Source organism: Chelonia mydas, chromosome 2, assembly GCF_015237465.2.
Source record: "Chelonia mydas isolate rCheMyd1 chromosome 2, rCheMyd1.pri.v2, whole genome shotgun sequence".
NCBI classification, from domain to species: domain Eukaryota; kingdom Metazoa; phylum Chordata; order Testudines; family Cheloniidae; genus Chelonia; species Chelonia mydas.
In genome coordinates this window covers 211160696-211181023 of record NC_057850.1, presented here as the reverse complement: position 1 = coordinate 211181023, position 20328 = coordinate 211160696, and the positions used below count along the sequence as shown (strand labels likewise).

The window sequence follows — 20328 nt, the reverse complement described above, 5'->3', positions numbered from 1 at the left end:
ATCTTCTCCCAGAAAGAAAGCATTTCACTCTTCACTGGCACCTATGCTAATTCTGGCCTTTCTACATAAAAGGGTTTCATTACAATTGTGCCAAAATCTGTGGTAATAGTGTGTCATGTAACTTTGGGTCCACATGAGACTAAGCCAGAACAACCAAAGTAATTTCAGCCAGGAGACTTTGAATTTAGGTGCTGAACTAAAGAAGACTAGTGTGAAATATGATTTACTAAAAACGCCTCAATTAAAAAAGAAGAAAAAGATTCATCATATGCAAATTAAAATGGTCTAATGACTCCAGCTAATGAAGCATCAACCACAGCATTCTACCTTCCACTACCTTGTCATCTTCCTCTTCCAAAGTTAAACTGAAGTAGATTAGCTTCTCTGGACATTCTTCCAAAATTAGTTGCTTTATTTTTTTCTACTTGAAGTAAATCTAAATTATAATAGTGGGAAACAGACCATTAATTTTGCTGCCATTTATATCACTAATTTTTAACAAACCCATCAACAGATTCAATATCATGTTATTTTTCTGTCCTTTTGCAGTGAATGTGTATTCTTCCTTTGAAGCAGAATCCATGAACATTCTTTTGAAAATGTGCTGTTTGTATTTGATTCTTTGCAACTGTGGATCACTAGGTTGATACTTTGTTCTGCTTTAAATGGGATCCACATCAAAAGATAAATGTGGTAAGCTTCCTTCTGCTAGATCAGACAATAGAGTTGTTAACAGATAACAATGCCCCCTGGGAAGGAGGTGAAAATGCATTTCTAAATTCTTATGAGTCATACCAAAATTGTAACATTCTCTGTAGTGGAAGGCAGAATAACACAAAAAAGAAACTATCAGAAAGGGAGCATACACAGAGCGCAAGATATCAATATCAGATGAACAGAAAAATTTTTGTTTCTATTTGTTACAATTTCAAAGCATATCATTGCACAGGATTAAAAGAACAGTAGCACAATAGATTAAGGTATCTTTTAACAAGCTATTGGTTCTGAATAGAAGTTGTTTAAAACTGCTGTATTCTGCAGAGATGCGTATTTCTCCTTTATAAGCACATACTGTACAGTCAGTTTGCAGATGCAGAAATCATAGAATCATAGACTTTAAGGTCAGAAGGGACCATTATGATCATCTAGTCTGACCTCCTGCACAACACAGGCCACAGAATCCCACCCACCGACGCCTGTAACAAACCTCTAACCTATGTCTGAGCTATTGAAGTCCTCAAATCATGGTTTAAAGACTTTGAGGTGCAGAGAATCCTCCAGCAAGTGACCCGTGCCCCACACTGCAAAGGAAGGCGAAAAACCCCCAGGGCCTCTGCCAATCTGCCCTGGAGGAAAATTCCTTCCGACCCCAAATATGGCGATCAGCTAAACCCTGAGCATGTGGGCAAGACTCACCAGCCAGACACCCAGGAAAGAATTCTCTGTAGTAATTCAGATCCCACCCCATCTAACATCCCATCACAGGCCACTGGGCATATCTACCGCTAATAGTTGAAGATAAATTAATTGCCAAAATTAGGCTATCCCATTATATCATCTCCTCCATAAACTTGTCAAGCTTAGTCTTGAAGCCAGATATGTCTTTTGCCCCCACTGCTTCCCTTGGAAGGCTGTTCCAGAACTTCAGTCCTCTGATGGTTAGAAACCTTCATCTGATTTCAAGTCTAAACTTCCTGATGGCCAGTTTATATCCATTTGTTCTTGTGTCCACATTGGTACTGAGCTTAAATAATTCTTCTACCTCTGATATATTTATAGACAGCAATCATATCCAATGAAGTGAGCTGTAGCTCACGAAAGCTTATGCTCAAATAAATTGGTTAGTCTCTAAGGTGCCACAAGTACTCCTTTTCTTTTTGCGAATACAGACAAACACGGTTGCTACTCTGAAACATATCTCCCCTAATCCTTCTTTTGGTTAGGCTAAACAAGCCAAGCTCTTTGAGTCTCCTTTCATAAAACAGGTTTTCCATTCCTCAGATCATACTAGTAGCCTTTCTCTGTACCTGTTTGAATTCATCTTTCTTAAACATGGGAGACCAGAACTGCACACAATATTCCAGATGAGGTCTCACCAGTGCCTTGTATAACGGTACTAACAGCTCCTTATCTCTACTGGAAATAGCTCACCTGATGCATCCCAAGACCGTATTAGCTTTTTTCACAGCCATATCACATTGGCGGCTCATAGTCAACCTGTGATCAATCAATATTCCGAGATCCTTCTCCTCTGTTACTTCCAAGTGATGTGTCTCCAGTTTATAACATAAATTCTTGTTATTAATCCCTAAATGCATGACCTTGCATTTTTCACTCTTAAATTTCATCCTATTACTATTACTCCAGTTTACAAGGTCATCCAGATCTTCCTGTATGATATCCCAGTCCTTCTCTATATTGGCAATACCTCCCAGCTTTGTGTCATCCGCAAACTTTATCAGCACACGCCCACATACAGAGAACATGAAAAGTATCCTCACACCTTCATGTCAACTATCTGAAATGGGCCATCTTGATTATCACTTCTAACGTTTTTTTCCCCCTGCTGAAGATAGCTCCTCTTCATTAGCCTCTTACAGTTGGTATGGGTACTTCCACCTTTTCATGTTCTCTGTATGTATAAATATCTTCTTACTATATGTTCCATTCTATGCATCCGATGAAGTGGGCTGTAGTCCACGAAAGCTTATGCTCAAATAAATTTGTTAGTCTCTAAGGTGCCACAAGTACTCTAGTTCTTTTTGATACAGACTAACACAGCTGCTACTCTGAAACCTGTCAGAAGAAAATGAAACCCTTGGAGGCCCTAGTAGCTTTCTTCCCCAATGTGATTTTTGTCCAGACAAACGCTATCTTATCCATTCCATTACTTCTTATTTCTTTACAGTCTACCTCATTATTGATATACAATGCTACTCCACCACCTTTGCCTTTATTTCTGTCTTTCCTAAACAGCACATACCCTTCAATACTTGTAGTTCAGTCATGACTACTATTCCACCATGTTTCTGTTATCCCTATAATATCTAGTTTCACTTCCTGCACCAGTAGCTCTAGTTCCTCCATTTTGTTACCTAGGCTCCTCGCATTAGTGTACAAACATCTTAATTTTTGCTGTTTGGCCTTGCTCACATTTTTTACCCAATTAGGTACAGACATTCTACCGCCGGTATCACCTATTAGACTGGTATATACACTACCCTTCCTCCTTATGTCCATTCTCCTACCCACGGCTGTATCCTTTCTTACTTCATTTTCTTCCCTCTCTCAATGTTAAAATCTGGAATGGAGATTACCTGGACATCTCCCAGCCATCTCCCCCAGATTCCTAGTTTAAAGCTCTCTTGATCAGTTGTGCCATCCTCCATCCTAGAAGTCTATTTCCCTCCTTACTCAGGTGAAGTCCATCCCGAGAGAACAGTCCTCTGTCCATGAATGCTTCCCAGTGGCCATACATCCTTATACATAAGCCCTCCTTATAGCACCAGTGCCTGAGCCATCTGTTGAGCATCATAATCTTGTCACACCTTTGTTGCCCTTCTCTAGGAACAGGCAGAATCCCACTGAAGATCACTTGAGCCTCGATTTCCTTAAGTGTCTTCCCCAGCCTGGCATAGTCTCCCTTGATACATTCCAGCGACAATCTAGCTGTATCGTTTGTTCCCACATGAAGGGCAATCAGTGGACTCTTTCCCGCTCCTGTTAGGATCCTCTTCAGCCTCAGGTCCACAGCCTGTATCTTAGCACCCGGCAGACAGCACACCCTTCTGTTCTCTGGATCAGCTCTAGTTACAGGCCTGTGTATTCTTCTCAGTAAGGAGTCCCCAATCACGTAGACCTGCCTTTTCCTGGCTATGGTGCAATTCTCCAGTCTATCCCCGTTCCCTCTAGCTGCAAGTCCTCTCGATTCCTATTGTCCCTTGCAATCCTCTGCAATCCATCCTGGGGCTCATATTTGGTGGTGTTATCTCCATTGTCTCTTGCCCTCTTAGAATCATAGAAGGTTAGGGTTGGAAGGGACCTCAGGAGGTCATCTAGTCCAACCCCCTGCTTGAAGCAGGACCAATCCCCAATTTTTGCCCCAGATCCCTAAATGGCTCCCTCAAGGATTGAACTCACAACCCTGGGTTTAGCAGGCCAATGCTCAAACCATTGAGCTATCCCTCCCCCCTAAAGAGAGGACTAGCTGCTCTTCTATAGGACTAGCTGCTCTTCTCTTCTTCCTTGCCCTCTCACCTTCAATGACCACCTGCTGTGCCCCTACTTCATTTTCCAACACTGCAAACCTGGTCCTGAGCTCTATTTTTTCCTTCACTGGCCTGTCTTTTCCTCTGCCTGGTTCTCTTAGTCACATGCTTCCACTGTCCACTTTCCTCACCCAGCAGTATCCCCTCAGAGTTCTTTGGTCCTGCTTCCATCTGCAAGTCTGAGCTTTTGCCTTCAGCCACCTCGTGTCTTTGCTCCATCATCCGCTCGAACCGCCTTTTAAACACAACCAGAGTTTACACCTGCATCTCCAATCCTCGGATCTTTTCTTCCATCTGCTCTATTGGGCGGCACTTCATGCAGACTAAACTCTTTTCAGGTACCCCCTCCAGGATCATGTACATGCCACAGCTTCTACATCCAGTCATCTTCATTGTGTCTTCCACTGCTTGGGTACCTACCACTGCTGCCTCTGTATCTGTCATAGCCTTCCCACCTAAATCCTGTTAGTCCAGGAAACACAAACCAAACCAAAACATCACCACCCACAGCAAAACAAACCCCCAACGAGCACCAAAACATTGCCAGACCACCACACACTCCCTTCACTACCCTGTCTGTTCCTCTGCCTGGCTCTATTAGTCTTCCCCCCACAACTCCCCTTGCAAACTCCCACTCAGACTCCCCTGTTTACAGCTCTGTTTGCTGGCTCCTGTGCTACTGGATTGGTCAAATCGCTCACAGATACTAAAAATGGTCCTGATTTTATATGTAAGATGTCATATTGGGTTGATTTGGGGGAGGGGTTGGTTTGAAGATGGCTTGGGGGGGGGCGGTTCTTTGTTTGTTTGGGGGTTTTAGTAATTGTTTTCTTCTCCCTTTAACACTCTGTTCTGAATAATCTTCTTTCAATAGATGGGAAGGGTGGGAGTTTACCTGTTGAAAAAGAAGCTAACGCTGCTGGAATAGTCATAGATTTCAATAACCCTTTGCCTGTTCCCAGGCTTTAAGCCTGTATTTATTTTTTTCCCTGAGATTAAATGAGACTCATTAAACCTGATTCAGTTTTTGCCTTTTAAAATACTGAAGGCAAAAAAACAGGAAAGCTGTGGATACTGGGCTAAGGGACAATTCTGCCAAGGGACACTTTTGTTCTATATCAGCCACTTCAAGAACAGAAAAAGAAATGCACAAAGAACAGAAAGAAAGCGTGAGAGAGAAAAGAGGGACTATTTTCTATTTTTAAATTGATGGTAAATTCCAGCAGAGTATATATGTGATATAGAAAAACAAAGATAGAAAATGCTACACAAGGACATATTGAGATCTCAGAATTGTTCTGGTACCATCAGAAACCATATGTCCTGAAAAGACAGCTAGGGACGCAAACTATGGAAACTATACTCAGCAGCTAGCAAATTTTAAATAAGGGCAAGATATGTTGCCTAGATCAGCCCCACCAAGCTCTGGCAGCTATAGCCACAATTTATACTGCCACAGGAGGACACCCTCTGCCTATCATAGAATATCAGGGTTGGAAGGGACCTCAGGAGGTCATCTAGTCCAACCCCCGGCTCAAAGCAGGATCAATCCCCAACTAAATCATCCCAGCCAGGGCTTTGTCAAGACTGACCTTAAAAACCTCGAAGGAAGGAGATTCAACCACCTCCCTAGTGGAATTCTCCAGCGGGATAGGGCTGTTGTAGATGCTCCTGCATCAGCCTTCCGCCCATCCCCTGATGCAGAGGCATAGTTAGAGGAAAGGAGGCATGATATGAGCACTGCTACAGTCATCTGATCCTTAGCTGCCCAAATTGCCACACTGGCAGCCATTAGCCTTTTGGGTGTTCTGTCTTGTGCCAGGGAACCAGCCTGGTGCTCACATGATCAGGGAGCCACAGAAGTGGCTCACAGCTGCCTTTGTTCTTACTGCCTCTGGATTTGCCCTGCGCACAGCTCAGCTGATTTAAATAATCTGAGCCTTTGTCATAACCATATTATGTGTGAACATGAACCACACTGGAATCAACTATGTTACAAGCTAGTTACAAACAGGATAAAAACTTGTAGGGTAGATAAGCCCTAAGGGAATATGCCCAAGGCATACAAGGCAGCACTATGTGTGTGTCTTGTCCCATATATCAACATGCACATTTGAAGCAGAGAAACGATTGAACCAGTTTTGGCCTATGTTGACTTTTACAGAGCCCTGAAGAACCCCCAGTTTCTCCTGTTCTTTATTTGTACTGTACTCAAAACTGCTAATCACCACCGATAAGGATTAAATGGGTCTGTCTTGGGAGCCTATCAACAATCCCTTTCATCTGTTTAAATGGATAACTTGTGTACTCAAGGTCACGGGACACTTGCTGGAGGATTCTCTGCACCTTGAAGTCTTTAAACCATGATTTGAGGACTTCACTAGCTCAGACACAGGTTAGGCGTTTGTTACAGGAGTGGGTGGGTGAGATTCTGTGGCCTGCATTGTGCAGAAGGTCAGACTAGACGATCATAAGAGTCCCTTCTGTCCTTAAAGTCTATGATTCTATGAACTTCCATGCTTCACCAGCAGCACTGCCAGGTAATTAGATTCAAAAACCAAGAATCAAACCTAGGTTTCTCATGGATATATAGAGTGAGAGCCTCAGCTGGTGCAAATCAGCATCACTCCCTTGACATCAGTGAAAGTATAACAATTTACACCAGCTGAGGATCTGGCCCATTCTCTTTTTATTGAGCCATATAAGAGTAATCAGTGTCATTGATCTTTTGCCACTAAGTACTACTCCTTGTTTTACAGATTATTGGGGTTTTTTGTAATTTTTCAGTTGTCTTTGCTGCTTATTGAAACAAGATGCTTACATTACTGATTTCACTGAGGCTTACTGTAATGAGAATGCAAAAACAGGATTGCATCAGAAAAGATTTCAGAATATATAATATATATGCTGGTACATCTAAACCATAGAGCATTCTATTGTGAGTAATTTGGGGCAAGATTATGAATTGTTGTGCGCTATGTGTAATTTTTATCAGAGATTGTTTTTGAGTAAATAGAATGCCCTACAGCCATCTCTTCTAGTCTAGTCTAATAGGAAAAACAGGCAAAGCTGAATAGAAAACACAGAGCTGAACAAAAAATGACAAACATTACCAATCAAATAATTTATTTGGGAAAATATTTTTTATGCTAATCAGCAAACAAAATATTGGATGAGTAATACCCAACTAGCAATACAGGTTAGTGTGTTGTATGGTAAACCATAGAAATACGCGTAATAAGAATAATGTGGTTATAGAGGCAGAGTTTTTGTCTATCTCCCTCCCCATTCACCCACTTCTAACTTTCCCCCTTTTCTTTGCCCCCTCTACATTGATTTTCCCCTCCCTCTTGTGGTGGGTGGACAAGTCTATCATTATTTCATTTCTCTTCCCTTTTCTCCACTCACAATTGAAATTGTCATGCTGACATAATTGCTTTGACTAGGGGTGGCCAACCTGTGGCTTTGGAGCCACACGGCTCTTCAGAAGTTAATATGCAGCTCCTTGTATAGGCACCGACTCCGGGCCTGGAGCTACAGGCGCCAACTTTCCAGTGAGCCGGGGGTGCTTACTGCTCAATCCCTGGCTCTGCCACAGGCTCTGCCCCCCATTCCACCGCTTCCCCCCCGTCCCCGGAGCCTGCGTGCCCTCGCTTCTCCCCTCTCCCCCCCTCCAGAGCCTCCTGCACACCACGAAACAACTGATCGGGAGGTGCAGGGAGGGAGGGGGATGCGCTGATCGTCAGGGCTGCCGGTGGGTGGGAAGCACTGGGAGCGGGGTGGGGGAGCTGATGGGGGGCTGCTGATGTATTACTGTGGCTCTTTGGCAATGTACATTGGTAAATTCTGGCTCCTTCTCAGGCTCAGACCCCAGCTTAGACCATAACCTCATTTTGAAAATGCCTACTATATTTCAGTATAGGCCTTTTCAATCTAGAATAAAGAAAACGTTCATGTGTGACAAGTGGAGGGAAACCAAAATGGCAGCTGCCATGTGGCAGGTTGTCTGAGCAAGCTGTGAAAACCTGCAATTTTTCATGCAGCCACCATACTTTTCAGCTGACATTGATATAAGTGAAACCATGTCCCAAATGAATGAGTCTTGAATGGTGGCTGTGACTATGCATATTTGGCTTTATGAGTTTTGTGATGCATGTACTACAGAATCTGTGACACAGTTTTAAAGGGATGGTATGCAATGTCCCTTGTAACGAATGCCCACCCCGCCAGACATGTCAAGTCTCACTCATTGGGTGTGAGACTCACTCATTAGCATGCTATCTCTCTCTCACACACCTTCTTAAACTAATCCCATTCATTGTGAATACATATTTAAAGATTTAAAATATTTTTACTCAAGTGCTGAAAGAGACAAGATATCCAGGGCCTCAGGCACAAGGTTTAGAGCAGGGATCGGCAACCTTTGGCATACGGTCCGTCAGGGAAATCCGCTGGCAGGCCAGGATGGTTTGTTTACCTGTAGCGTCTGCAGGTTTGACCGATCACAGCTCCCACTGGCCACGGTTCGCTGTTCCAGGGGGCTACAGGAAGCAGCGTGGGCCAAGGGATGTGCTGGCCGTCGCTTCCCGCAGCCCCCATTGACCTGGAACAGTAAACCGTGGCCAGTGGGAGCTGCAATCGGCCGAACTCGCAGATGCTGCAGGTAAACAAACCATTCGGGCCTGCCACTGGATTTTCTTGACGTGCCGCGTGCCAAAGGTTGCTGATCCCTGGTTTACAGCTTGGAAAGCTGTTTTCCAAGCTTGTGTTGTGGTAACCATGGAGACTATAGGCCCACATTTTATATGTGCACAAAAGGAGAGAGGAGGCCATGCGGAGGAATGGGGGAGGTTGTGTGTGAATACTTGACAGTCAAAAAAATGAGTTCACCCAAAAAACAAACAGGACTTGATCAAAAGTTTTGCAGGTTCTGCAAAATACAGTTCAAAATTTAAATCACATATAATGGGGTGCACCTCTCGTGAGCACCCTCTGATTGAGTGCATGTGCCTGCATTCTCTCCATTTGTGGTGACTCCTGTTGATGGTTTCTCAGGCAGGTTTTCACTGACTCAGTCCTCTGGCAAAGTCTGTATGTCAAACAGAGCAGACCCCTTCTGGGTCATACAGTCCACCAGGGGCTTATCCCAGTATCCCTCTCTTGGTATCTCTGTAGTCCTCCCTGAGATCAGTCTTCAAATAGTCCCAGCCCTGGTATGGTGCCATACCCTCAGGGCTTCCTCCCTAGAGATACTATCTTCCTGCAGCTTTCCCTGGGCTCAGTCCTTACTCAGTCTCAGCAGCTAGCCGGGAGCAACTTCTTTCTCCCCTGGGCCCTGCCAGCAACTGATCTGCCTGTGGTCCTGCTGCTCCTCACTCTTTCAGCTCTAGACTGCAATTGACTGACTCTGGCCCTGCAGCTTCTTTTAGGCAGGGGTGAAAGTAAGTCTAGGGACTCACCAGTACGAGGCTGGGCTGGGGCCGGCTCTGGCTCCCAGAAGGGGTGGGGCCTTGGGCAGAAGGGGCAGGGCTGGGGGTCAGAGCCAGCCCCGGCCCACCCTGTACCAGCAAGTGCCTCCTTCCCCCTCCCCGGGGTGACAGCAGCAGCCAGGGGCTGTGGCAGTGGTTTAAAGGGCCCCGGGCAGTAGCAGCAGCCGGAGTCCTGGGCCTTTTAAATCTTCCCCGGAGCCTGCCAGAGCCCTGGGGAAGAGGCTCCAGGGACGATTTAAAGGGCCCAGGGCTCCGGCAGCTGGGCTCTGGCAGCAATTTAAAGGGCTGGGGGCTCCAGCTGCTGCAAACCCTTTAAATTGTGCCTGGGGAAGCCGATCCAGCTCTTACTTTCACCTCTGCTTTTAGGTGAGTCTGCTTGGCCCTCATTGGCTGGTTCCCTGCAACCACTCTAGGCCACTCGGAGGACTTCTCTTCTTCTCCTCTCTGGCATAGGGTGTGATAGGACCCTGAGGCCTCCAGCAAGGGGTCTCTGGGCCTAGTCCACCCTGTCAGACCACACTAGACAAATTCAAGGTCCTTCATTGTCCTGGTAGCAGGCAAGACTTCTTTTTAAAATGCACTTCTTTCTTTAAATGTGCTTATATCACATTCCCATTCCTGTCCAAGGTTGCCAGGCTTGTCTTAATTTTACCCAACTCAAATGCAAGAGATGAGAGAGTGTTCAGTTTTGTTTCAAAGAATAAGAGACCATTCAGACCAAACCTTGGACTAGACGGGACACTGTCTTCTATTGTCCAAGTGAACCTGGCAAATCCTGAGCCACGTTTCAAGTTTGAGCCACCAAAAGAAGTTATAAAATCATCAAAGGGGGCCACATGGCAATATATCAAAGCACGTGACTAAAATGTGAAAACAGATTAGATATTAAAGGAAATGTGGAATCTGAATCCTTTGTCTATGCTTTGATTATCTGATCTATCTAGCCAATCTTTTTTAAATGCTTCAAATTAAATTCAGTTTAATTACGGTACTTATTTTACATTCATTTAATGTATTGTTTGGTTGTGTTTTATTTTAATTAATTTATTTTGCATTTATTTATTTTGGAATCTGATTACTTTATTTTAGTTTGCTGTAAATGTAATATGACCAATAATATACAAACCAAATAATATTTGTATTGTAAAGTATTTTTAAATAAATGATCACTATGACAAGTTTATGTGCAAAATAAACACTGTTGCATTGATAAAACATAAGTTTTCTTTTTTGTTAGGTTTATATAAAAACAGTTTATTTTTGAATATTTCTCTTGTTCTGTCCATTGACTGTGTGTTATAAGCCCAGGGTTATTAACTCTGATTCTCAGGGATCCTCAAGCATCCAGATTTTTTGTTCCAATCAGCAAATAATCATTTTTATTAAAATCCACTGGTTTCCCTTGCATATAGAATCCTCATGTGCCCTAGACTTCAGTATAAATTAGGACATTTAAGTGTTTCATATGCAATATTAAGCAGTATACATTTTAAAACAAACTATTAAGTGCTGGTTGGATTAAAAATCTGAACTATTGGATGTCACCAAGGACCAAAGAGGAGAGTTTGTGGCTAAAGCAGGGATTGGCAACCTTTGGCACGTGGCCCATAAGGGAAATCTGCTGGCAGGCCAGGACAGTTTGTTTACCTGCTGCGTCCACAGGTTCAGCTGATCGCAGCTCCCACTGGCCACGGTTTGCTGTTCCAGGCCAATGGGGGCTGTGGGAAGCGGTGCGGGCCGAGGGATGTGCTGGCCACTTCCCGCAGCCCCCATTGGCCTGGAATGGTGAACCGCAGCCAGTGGGAGCTGCAATCGGCCGAACCTGCAGACGCGGCAGGTAAACAAACCGGCCCGGCCTGCCAGCAAATTTCCCTGACAGGCCGCGTGCCAAAGGTTGCCGATCCCTGGTCTAAAGCAATGACCTAGCACACCACCTCGAAAATCTTACTTTTTGGCCTTGAATCTCACTCTTTGGTTCTGTAAATCTCACTCCTAAGGACAGCTTCCCCACTCACTGTGATGTGTCCTTTGTTTGGAGCAGTGGGGCACTTGCACTTCTGGACTCCTTACAGTGGACAGAAACAGCCCCGTCCCCCATAGCATTTGTGGCCACCACATGGAGGAGGCCTCTGTGTGCCGATGGCACTGATTGGTCTATTTACAGGCTGCAGGAAGGGCTTATTGGTTCCCCTATTCCAGTTTCGGGGTGGGGGAGGGGGATATTGTTTCAGAGTGGGAGAGAGTCTTTTAGCTGGAAGCTTGGCCCCATCCTCCCACCATGAATTTTCTAGTGGATATTGAGTATGGTTCTGGGGTTTGAGCACTGGGTTAAACAGCTTGCTTCAGCTCTATGTGGATTGCCTGTTGTTTTCAGGAATCAGTTTTCCCCTACTATAGATTGATGGTTGGAGGTTTCTATGTTCCCCGAAGCATTTATAAGGGTTAAATGTTAAAAGCATAAATTTGCTCTCTTTGTTGAGCACTTGACCAATGGTCTAATGGTGGGGGCAGGGTCATTTACCTATCCTAGTCCTGAACACAGGCCTGTGAGTGGTTTTTGACTGGGACCTGAAGTTTTGATTGGCATAAGGATGGAGTGCTGCTAGGTCAAGTACACAACCTTTGTGCGCACTCTTATCAGAGACAAGGGAAGGGTGGATTGGGGGACAGTGGCATCTTGCCGATCTCATAGCTTGGCTAAATGTGAGATGAGGTGGCAGATAAGGCTGAAGTCAGCTGCCTTAACTATGTAGGCCTGGATGGCCAATAAAGACCACTACACGGGACTCATTCCACTGCTGGGTGGATAACTTGCTAACCCTTTTTCTTCCCAATCTGACATTTTGTTGAGCATTTCGAATACTAAAAATTGCTACTCTTACACCATTTTGATTGTGCCTGACTCTCGTTCCCAGCAGTGTCTGTTTAACAGGACACTTGCACAATTTCTTTCAGTGAGACTTTGCACAGTAAAAGTAAGACGCAGCAGGACTAGAAATAAAGATGCTGGCTAAGTGCATGTTATCAGGCAGGCCAGCTAGCAGGCAAGCACTTGGATACTATCCCTAATACAAACAAATAAATGCAATACCAAATGTTAAACAATGTTGATATCCTGGCTTAAAATAAGAAAACCAATGAAAGCCAGCATTTAAGCTGAAACTTCATCTTTAATTTGTTCTTTTGCACATTGCTGCTCAGGAGCCAACAAAACAATAGGATATCATTGATGAAGTAGTAATGGCCAATACAATAAGGCATGCAAACTTGACCACGATGCTATTGGAGACAATGGTGGTTGAAAGTTCTAATAAATCTAGATACCACAGCCTCATTAATGCATTATATCATCCACTTTATCTGGGTACAACAGGGTGAGTAAAGACTGGAGTTTCTGCCTTAATGTTATTTTAATGGAGGGGGGTGTACTTAGTCTGAATGGTGCGATCTTGAAAAAAACATTCTTTTGAATGTCATAACAAAGGAAGGAAGGGAGCTATCTCACTGATTTATTTAAGAAGTAAATTTTTTATGATGTAATCTGTGGTGGAGACTTTTTGAAATTATATACGCATATACATATAAGATACAATAAATGACAGCTGCTTAATATAGCTTTTAAGTACTCCTCCAGGAACACTATGCCTTTCTCTTTTGATTTAATAGAAATTTGTTACATTCAATGAAGCACAGTGAAGTGGAGACACCAGGTTCTTTTTTTAAATGTGGGAAAATACAAGGCCTGTTACCTTTACATTTTATGAGATGCTTGCTCTTTAGTGTTTGGCAAGACAAATAGAATTACATACTGGGAGTGACTCAGAACAGAACTTCACTATCAATCATCTGCCTGGCTCTGCACAAATTCTGTAGGGCATTCAGGACATTTTGCTGTCTATGAATATTTTAGACAAGAAGAATCCCTGAAAGCGTCCTGATGGATTAATACAGGAAAGTGGGACTTTTCTTGTTTTACAGCTGTTTGCCAAAGCACTATTGCCATTACTGCTCTGCAGTGGAAGCATGCCTCTTTAAACAAAAAGGAGAAGGCCAATGGAATACGGCCGGTTCCTTTTATCACAAACTCATTTGAAAGTAATGATATTGTATATATGAATACTGCATGAACTACACAGCAGAAAATGGAACGCTGTATTAGTTTCTAAACCTTTCAAAAGGGCAATAATTAAATCAAAATATAGTGGATGCTTTCAGAAAAATCACATCCACTGGCGAAAAGAATAATATGTTAACATCTTATCTGAGAACTAAAATAATTTAGTTTTCTTTTAAATTTAGTCCTATTTTGGTTTCTCGAAACATCCCCAACAAGCTTGGCCCAAGTTAGAGGTATGAACAGACTCTTACGTATCACTCCTTGTTGAGTTCAGGAAGTTAAACAGGCCCTTAACTGTCCATGCATTTTCACCTTAAAAGGCTCTTTCACGCCAACGGAACTATGTAAATTTGAAATATCAATTAAATATATATCCATCCATCTAGGTACCTATAATGCACCCATTAGCACAGTATCTGATTTCCTAATATAACTACAATAATTTAAGGTCTATGGAAGCTGAGTGCAGCAGAAAGTATGGGACCATAGCACATTTCTTAGAGTAGGAGTGTTACTCTAGTCTCAAGCCAGATTCTAGATTGGGTATTACATTTTTACACTGAAAATTTCCTCTTTAGTTTCAGATGAACACAAACATCTTCTCTGTTTCCTGTCCCAAACTGCATTACTGTATCCTGTCAAACAGCTGCCACATTCCATTCCAGAGATAGCTGCATTTCAGTTTGGGTGAAATGATTCCTTTATCTCCCTTGACTACCTCAGAAGATTGTGATAATAAAGTTTTGTAAGGGGCAATGAGATGTTCGGATGAATCGCTCTGTAGAACTGCAAAGTATTATTAGTTATGATTACATATTTAAAATAGAAACTGTCAGAACTACAGAAGTCCAAAAGCAAACCCATGAATTGAACCATTCCTGAACAATTTGGATAAAGATCTGAAGTTTGTGGATTGGGCACATTTTCAATTAGAACAGGAGTTTATACAGACCAGAAAATGATCTACCAATTATTCTGATTTTAAAAGTTCTCAAATCACAGATATTTTTCTTTATTAGCGCAACTATTAAACAAGATCTGACTAGTATCAAGCAGTATATCTGTTATAGTAATGGATATGAATTTGCCATGCTATTCTCTCATTTTGTGTAGTAAGAATAAAAAAGGCCCAACCCATTAACAAGAACTGGGTAAATGATCTCACTCCATCATTTTCAGAGGGACTGATGAAATGTGAAATGGGTTTCATGGCAGTAAAGCATCATGATACTAGAGAAATTGTCTGAAATTAGATATATAGGTAGATAGATAGCTAGATATTGGTAAATCATTTAATTGCATCTCAATAGAAATGCGTGTGTGTGTATGCATGAGAAAGAGAGAGTTTGTTTCCACTAATACAACAGATGAATTAGAGTGATATTAATCGGATCTTTCTCCTTGCTGAATTTCAAAGGCTTGCTGCAAAAAACGAAGGTGTTAGATCATCTCAAAACAAGAATCTATTATAGTGGAAAGTGTTAGACAACCTAAATATAGCGGTCACTCCTAGCTTCTCTATAATATGTATACATAGTATATCTCTGTGTGTGCGTATGTATGTGTATACACATATTCATGAGACCAGATCCTCATCCTCATCTGGAGTAAACTGGTGTAGCTCCATTGACTAGAGCTGAGGATCCAGCCAGGGAGCTGCCTGAGTAACTTTAACATGGCCAAGAGACCCTGGACCCAGCACCAGGCTCCTCTAAGAATTTTTTAATTTCATTTTCTATATTTGGATTTCAAATGATAAAAAGGCCTGTGCAAGGCTCTAGGCCTGATTTAATTAATCATAAAATACAATGAAATAAAAGCAGCATAATAGCTTTCTCCTGCTGCCAAACACTGTAGCTAGTCCAGTAGCTCTAGTGATGGACATCAGTGTTGTGATGCTGAAGGTTCACCATTCAGGCTCTGATGAAGATGCATGGGGTTTCTGCAATTGTACATAATATAATTTTTTACCTTTTTCCTTTTAAAAAATTAGGAAATTACTTTTTTTTAAACTACCTCCAAAAATAATATTTAGATGCAAAGTCAAGCTCTCAAAGTTAGGAAATGCCAAATTTATGGTTACCCATGCATGCTTCCCCCTTGTGTATATGCATTATGGTACAGTCTTTAATAACATGATCACATACTTCTTTTTCCACAGGACCTAGCTGTAATTTATTGCATGGAATGGGCACAAGGATGCAGAAACAAGGTTGCCTGGGCAACCGTATAGCTGGCGTTTCCTAACTTTGAGAGCTTGACTTTGCAATCTAAATAACATTTTTTTAACACTGGTTTTATACACACACACATGAATAAATGATGATGGGAAATGATAGAAAGGTTTTATTGCCATGAGTTTGGGACTGCTGTATTACTAATTAGTTGCAAAGCCACAAGTGAATTATGCAGCTCATCCCAAACAAATCATGTATAGACCCTTTAATCGTCATATGCTACTAACAAAGCCAGGACTGGTTCATTCCCCAACATCATTAGGGCCTTAAGGTCCAATCATGCATATCTTTTGGAGCAAAGACTCTCATCCAATTCAGTGAGATTTTGGGGGTGCTCAAGAAATGCATGATTGGGCCCTTAGGACAGAAGTAATTCTGTTGAAGAGAAAAAGTTTATTGTGGGAAATTATAATTAAACCTAACAGCAAAAATAAAAATAAAAATGTAAGAAACTGTAACACTTGTTAGTAAACAGTTTGTGACTGATGGAAAAAATATTATTTTTGACATGTAAGCACCAATTTGAAGATGCAGAATACCATCTACAGGTGCAAATATAAAATGAGCCTGTTTCCTAAAAATTCCACCTATTCATTGCACTATATTTCATGCCACTTAATGTATTTTATAATATTATGTAAAATAAATGTATGAATATATATTCCAAGTTTTAATGCAGAAGGTGTGAAATTAGTTCTATACCAATGCATGTTTCCAATTGTTGGGGTTTAGAATATCCAGAAGCTTAGCTATCTGTGACATAATTTCTCCAGTTCTATTACATTAAAGTAAAAATAAACCATATAGTAAAAAAAGGGTTGTTATAGAATCTACCATGTAAAATTAAACAGACATTTTTAATGAAATACTGGGGATTCAATGTATTTTAAGGAAACCCTTGTCTTAGGCACTGAATACAGTAGTCCTCCTCATTTCTCCTAATTTTTCCTCCGAGGCTCCTTTACATTGCAGTTATCACAAATTCTCTATAATAAGAAGATCATTTTGTTTACAAAAGCATAATCTTGCGAAACATTTGCATCACTAATGTAATTAAGCACTTGTGCATATGCTAATGTATTCTACCTAATCTTAGGTTTGCAAATTTTCATTTCTGTGGAAGAGACAGAATTATAATTTTTCCCTTTAGTAACTGCTTGAGGGTTTAATGACGAAAAATTAGCTGGGTGGCATTACTGTATTCTGAAAGACAGAGAAATCTAGGCTGCAAGGGAATTATCCCACTACAAACACAAATAAATAAAAAAATAAACAAACTTTCAATTTAAATTTTAAAAAGCAAATGCTAAGTGCATGCTGATCTTTTTAAAAATTAAGCTGCTGTGCTATCTTCAACAATCATGTAGCACTCTGAAGTCACACAAGGTAAAGAACATAAAATTACAATGGGCCTGATCCAAAACTCCCTGGAGTTCATGGATGTCGACACTGCAGCTGGGAGCAAGCTTCCTAGCCCAGTGGACAGACTTGCGCTAGCTCTGTTCAAGCTACCACGCTGAAAAATAGCTGTGGACACAGCAACTTGGGTTTTCAAGCCCACCCAAACCTCTGGGCCTGAGTTTGGGTGGCTAGCCCACATCTACATCACTGCCACACCATCCACACTGCTATTTTTAGTGCACTAGTGTGAGTGAAGTTAATGCAAGTCTGTTTACCCAGGCTGGAAGGCTGACTCCCAGCTGTAGTATAGACATATCCAATGGGCACACTATGTCTACTTTGTAAGGGCCTGATCCTGCAAGATGCTGAGTAATTCCCTTTGACTTCAGGGAGGTTGCTCAGCACCTTGCAGGGTACAGCCCTAAAAATGGTTACACAGTGCAAGGCTAAAAAGGCTTTCTTAGAAGGCCTGACTCATTGTTAGGCCTGACTCACCAGTTACTAAAAATAAATCGATAAAATGTGGTTTGCCTTTTCAAATGAGTAAGATTTTATAAGCCATCTCAAGTTTTTGCCCCTTACAAAACATATTAATCTACTTACTAGTAAACTTTACTTACAATAGCTTTGGCATATATAACATGTGGATAATTCTTGGTTACAGTACCTACCTCACAGAGCTTTTGAGAGGATTAATTGGTTAATAGCCTCCTGATTATCTTATTGATGCAAGTAGTCCCACTGAAGCCAATGGGACTAGTAACATGAGTAAGGCAAAGTGGTTTACCCCAATATTTGCAAATTGCTTTAAAGATGAAGACCCAAATCTTCCAGCATGGCCAAGCTGCACTCAATACAAGACTCAGAGAGTAGGGCCTTGGGGGCAGTGAACAAAGGTAGTTTCAAGCCACCTTTACACTTTCCCAAGCCTGGGACCAGCTTGGAACCAAGTCAGCGTGCAGCATAAGTTAGAGCATCCTCAGGGCTGCTCTCGTGTACTGCTGTCTGCAGCCCCCTTTGGCATTAAGGCATAGAGCTGCCCAGCCATGCCCCCTTTGCTCCAGCTACACACACTGGGCTGAGTGCCAGAGGGGTGTAGGAGACACTATAGGGGCTCTGGGTCACTCAGGGTATATCTACACTGCAATGAAACACCCGCAACTGGCCCTTGTCATATGACTTGGACTCATGGGGCTCAGGCTAAGGGGCTGTTTAATTGTAGTATAGATATTCACGCTCAGGCTGCAGCCTGAGTTTTGCATCCATCCCCACTCATGCCGAGCTGAGGATGCCCTAGGACAGTAGGTGTAAGACTGTATAGTGTACAAGGGATAATAAGGCATAAAAGTCAAAAATGGTTACAAGACAAATAAAGACAAAATGCAACTAGTGCCTAAGTGAACAAACTATGTTAAATTCAATGCAAAGTTCTTCTCACCACATGTTCTAAACGGTCTTACTGACCAAACTCCTTAGGCCAGGACCCCTTCTTATGTGTAAAGGCTGCTTCCTTTGTTCCTTCTCATTCAGTGAATCAATGGACAGAGAGAGAGAGAAGGAGGAGGGGTGACTTGGGGCATTTCCCCTTTCTTTTTATAGTCCTCCCCTCCCCCCCTTCAGAAGCATTTCCAGCTGGGAGCAATGCAACAGGCAATCTCTGTGATGGAAACACTCTGCTGCTTCTTTGCTAAGATTTTTTGTGCATGCCCCCTTTCCTGTCAAAGAATGGCCATGTAGCAGGTAATGGACCATTGGCCTAGTTTACATCTGACTGAGGCATCAGCTTGCCCTTTGTCTCTGAGGAACTGGTTTGGCCATTCCCCAGATTTGGAACATGTTTTAGTAACACCATACAGTGTAATCTTATAACTTTATATACAATGTTGCCAATATATTTTGCCAGGACAATAATGACCAGCAAATTATGAGTTTTTAAATGATACCTCACAAGGCACACTTTGTACAAAGATTATTACAATAATGGACATGGAGGTATATTCTGTCACAAGAACTTTGACATAAGTTTCTGTATGACAAAGTCCAATGCCTACACGAAGGAAGTAGGACCTCTAACACATTAGCTCTCGTTTTTACCTTGTGGTTGGACTTCTTTTCTTCCCTTTAGGAACTGGGTTCTTCCTGATTTTTCTATCAGGTGTCCTCATCACTTCTAGGAACTAAAGACTGTGCATGACTTTTACCAGGAGAGCAATGGCAGTGAGTAGCTGAGCCTTGATGATGTGGCTAGATTTATGGCCTGTTACTGATGAGGATGCAGAAAATCCACCTGCAATATGGCAAACGAAATGTGGAAGAAATGTGTGGTTTCTTTTATACTAGGTGACTCATTGTTCTCTGCCTATATTAGGGCCACCAGTCCTTCAGCTATGTTACAACAAGTCTGCTGGCAGAGGTCCTGATATTTCTGCTGAGTGGTCTTACTAAGCATGTTCTTGCCAGACAGTGCTCAAGAACCTAGTCCTCAAAGAGCACAAAAATCATTTTGTGAAAGAAAATACTCACCACACATTCCTGCATCATTGTCACAATTTCTATCTGCAGTCCCAAAATACTAGTCTCTACTCATCTGAGTAGTCCCACTGAAGTCACATAGCCATGTGATTTAAGGTTTACAGAATCAGACACTTGTTTAGACTCACAAAGAATGAGAGGCTGAAGACCATTGTAAATTAATGCTTTTAAACTTATGGTTTTCTTATTTTGTCAGCTCTTCAAGACTGGTATTCACAGGTGCTTGAAGATGGTCCAGCATAGCACAGGAGACTTGATCCTGATTGAGGCCTCTGGAGGCTACC

General features: G+C 42.2%; 1 long non-coding RNA gene across 1 annotated transcript in view; it reads right to left on the bottom strand.

Moving 5' to 3' along the window:
• Nucleotides 1-11564: 11564 nt before the first annotated feature.
• Nucleotides 11565-20328, bottom strand: part of LOC119565404 — a 55920-nt gene continuing 47156 nt past the window's right edge. The window contains exon 6 of the long non-coding RNA XR_006289026.1: nt 11565-19799. This is a non-coding gene — a long non-coding RNA (uncharacterized LOC119565404). The remainder of the gene's footprint in view (nt 19800-20328) is intronic.